Source organism: Sorex fumeus, unplaced genomic scaffold, assembly GCF_029834395.1.
Source record: "Sorex fumeus unplaced genomic scaffold, SorFum_2.1 ptg000041l, whole genome shotgun sequence".
NCBI lineage: Eukaryota > Metazoa > Chordata > Mammalia > Eulipotyphla > Soricidae > Sorex > Sorex fumeus.
Window position 1 is genome coordinate 11,692,982 of NW_026606098.1, and position 3,517 is coordinate 11,696,498.

Genomic DNA, 3,517 nt, shown 5'->3' on the forward strand with positions numbered 1-3,517 from the left:
TGCTCAAGAGGGCCCAGTAACACTGTGAGACTTGTCACTGTGTTTGGCATATTGAATACGTCACGGGTAGCTTACCAGGCTTTACCATGCGGGAGAGATACTCTCGGTAGTTTGCTGGGCTCTCTGAGAGGGGCGGAGGAATCCAACTCGGGTCCATGTTGGCTGTGTGCAAGGCAAACGCCCTACACACTGTGGTATCGCTCCAGCCCACAAGAACGTCCATGAAAGTTTATTAATACAACACAAAACAGAATTTAAGATAATAAATAGCTCTGTAGCACTGTCCTCCGCTGTTCAACAAATAGTTCGAGCAGTCACCAGTAACAGCTCCATTGTGAGACTTATTGTTACTGTTTTTTGCATATTGAATACCTCACTGGTGGCTTGCCAGGCTTTGCCCTGTGAAGATAATAAATACAAAATGAAATTAGTATGATTGCTATATATTATTTAAAATTCAGACTTACCAGAAAGATTGAACAATTCCACCTTAAATGCACCTAATAAAGTAGTTTCAAAATATTTCAAGTATTTAAAATTCTTTTATTAAATCACCGTGAGAAAAACAAAGTTGTCCATGATTGAGTTTCAGTATTACAATGCTCAAACACCTGTCCTTTGACCCGTGTACACTTCTCAACACCAATGTCCTCAATTTTCCTCTTTCCAACCCCACCCCAAGTCTGCCTCTGCCACAGACAGACACTTTTCTTATGTGAAGAACTTAACACCATCGTCTTTGTGGGCAATTCTATCATCACTAATAGGTAAATCAAGAAATTAGTTAAAAGTGTTACAGCTCTTTTAGAATTTGTCTAGCAGTTTTTCTGGTTGCTACTCAAAGCCCACACTCACCCCCCCAAACGAAATGAGTTGTGATACAAAATATTTTAAAAAGCAATAAACTTGTTCGTTTATTTATTTTATTTTTAGAAGCGCCAGGAATCAAATCTGAGTCCTTACACATGCTTCATCACTGAGACATATCCTTGATTCGTAAAATAAGTTCAGTTGTACATACAATACACTGTCCGCCAACAGTGCACATTCTCTCAAGCTCACAGAGAATACTTACAATGACTGGCCAGAACTAATATTAATACCAACAAATTAAAATAAAAGCTGGTATCATATAGCCTGATTAAACATAGAACATAATTGTTATAGAGATAACACAAATTCCTGAAAGTTAAAAAATAAATTCCTATTTACTCATGAGTAAAAAAACTAAAATGGAAATTTGAGAGTACTTAGTTTCTATTTATTCACTTTTACCAGGAATTGTGGTTTGGGCCACACCCAGCTATGCTCTGATCTTATTCCTGGCTTTATGCTCAGAAATCACTTCTAGTGTGCTAGGATTTGGGAAGAAGGTTATTGGGCCTATCTGATGCCGGGGGAAAACTAGAAACACATGCAAGGCCTAACTTCCTAAAACACCTCTCTGACTCTGAAAGTTAGTTTTAAAAATACTGCATTTCAACATTAGCAAGATAAAGTTTATAAGCTACTTGAGGGAAATCTATAATTTTGAGTACACACATTTGTTTATCTAATGTCTGAAAATTCAGCAAGTAATTTATGTAATTAAAGAAAGTAATCAGGAAAAGAAGTAAAATAAACTAAAGTAAAATTTTTCAAAAGGTGATAATAAATGCAAAAGCATAAATTAATGACATAGAAAACAAATAAATAATTGGGATAAACTAAATAAAAATTGTTTAACATGAGTAATACATTTTCAACTACTAAAAAAATTTTGAAAAAAGAAAGCTCCACCGGTCCCCACAAAGGTACAAATAAAACAAGAATATAAATGAGACATGTTGGAATGGTCAATGGTCAACAGAGATTAAAATCTACTAAGGGATATAATGCACAAATGTAAATATATTTGAAAATTTACGTAAAACATGAAAATTTTTAGAGAATGCATTTATTGTAATTTTTTAAAAGAGAAAGAGGATATCCAAATGATCCTATATAAAGTTGAATTAGTGCCCATACATTTTTCATACAAAAAATAATAATAAGCTCTAGAGGATTTTCAGGTGAGTTTTACCAAATGTTCAAAAACAGATGATTCCAATCTTACATGAATTATTCATTGAATATAAAAAAAGAGCCACTCCCAATTCATTTTATGAAGTGATGACTATGTATATGTAAAATGTTAATGTTTCTCATTTTTTAAAAAAATTGTATGTTTATATGTTTCATTTTTAATTTCTTCCTCTATCTGGAACTGATTATATGTGTATATATACATATACATATATACGTATACATAGATTGATATAGATGTTGATATTGTCTTAGTACCATTTATTTAAGTGGGGGAGATGCAAAGAGATGAGAGAGATGCAAAGAGCCTCAACAATAAAGAAAAGGATCCCTCATGTGCCCGAAAAGACTAGAAAAGGTAGGCCTCAATAAAAAGATGATTCTTTGGGGATGAAAGGGAGTTTATCAAATGAAGAAAGTAGGCGAAATAAAACACAGAAGTCTTATTAGTAAAATCATGTTTATAAAGGTACTATCAGTAACATTCAACTGGAAGTATGTTTCTCAAAGGGAAAATATTTCTGGAGGAAAAAATAAATTACAGAGCACATTTATACATTCATTAGGAATCAATCTTTCTTTCCCTTTCCCTTTTTCTGACTTCTCCTTCAGTCTCTCTCTCTCTCTCTCTCTCTCTCTCTCTCTCCCCCACCCCAGCCTCTTTTCCTCTCCCTTTCCTTTCCTTTGCCTTCTGTCTCCTGGTTATTACGAGTGACATATTCCATTCAATGACAGCAAAAAGAACTCTACTCTTTCTGGTCAATGGAGAGGCTTTTCCATAAAACATAGCAAATACTTCAGCAGTGTGGGTAACTTGCTTTGGTTTGAAGCATGCTAAATTATTCTGTATCTTGGACAATGACATAATGCCATTAATGTGTGTGCCTGTGTCTATGAGATACTATTGTAACACTGTAACACTGTCCTGCCATTGTTCATCAATTTGCTCCAGTGGGCCCAGTAACGTCTCCATTTTGAGACTTGTTATGAGACACTATATAAATTCTTAATTTTACGAACTGAGAAGAGCAGTAATGATATTTTTCAATGAAAGCTATGTTTAGGCAACTCAGTGATTAAAAAATAAAATAAACAAATTGTTAGCTTGATATCCTTTATCTTTATTTTACAGTATTACGTTGATATATAACTCTTTTGTACAATGCGTTTATGAAATTTAAACCGATGCTCTCATTTACAGAGAAGCTCAAATGATCTGTCGGAAGATATAATGGTTTCTTGGTAACAGGTTTGATAGTGAAAGAATTTTCAGAGTGCTAAATTAATGATTAATATATTAACTATTCCATGCTTTTCTATTCAGATTTTTCCTTTAATGCATCAAATGGTCAATATAAACTGAACATTTAACATAAAAAAAAAGAAAGTACGAGTCAGGAGTATTTGGAGCCTGGCCCTTTAAGACTCTGACTGGAAGTGTCGGTGACGTCAC

The 3,517-nt window shown here is 33.9% G+C and overlaps 1 non-coding gene across 1 annotated transcript; it reads left to right on the forward strand.

Moving 5' to 3' along the window:
- Positions 1 to 788: 788 nt before the first annotated feature.
- LOC130029041 (U7 small nuclear RNA) lies at positions 789 to 849 on the forward strand. Its single transcript, XR_008793257.1, has one exon. It is a non-coding gene; the product is annotated as a U7 small nuclear RNA (small nuclear RNA).
- The last annotated feature ends 2,668 nt before the right edge of the window (positions 850 to 3,517 follow it).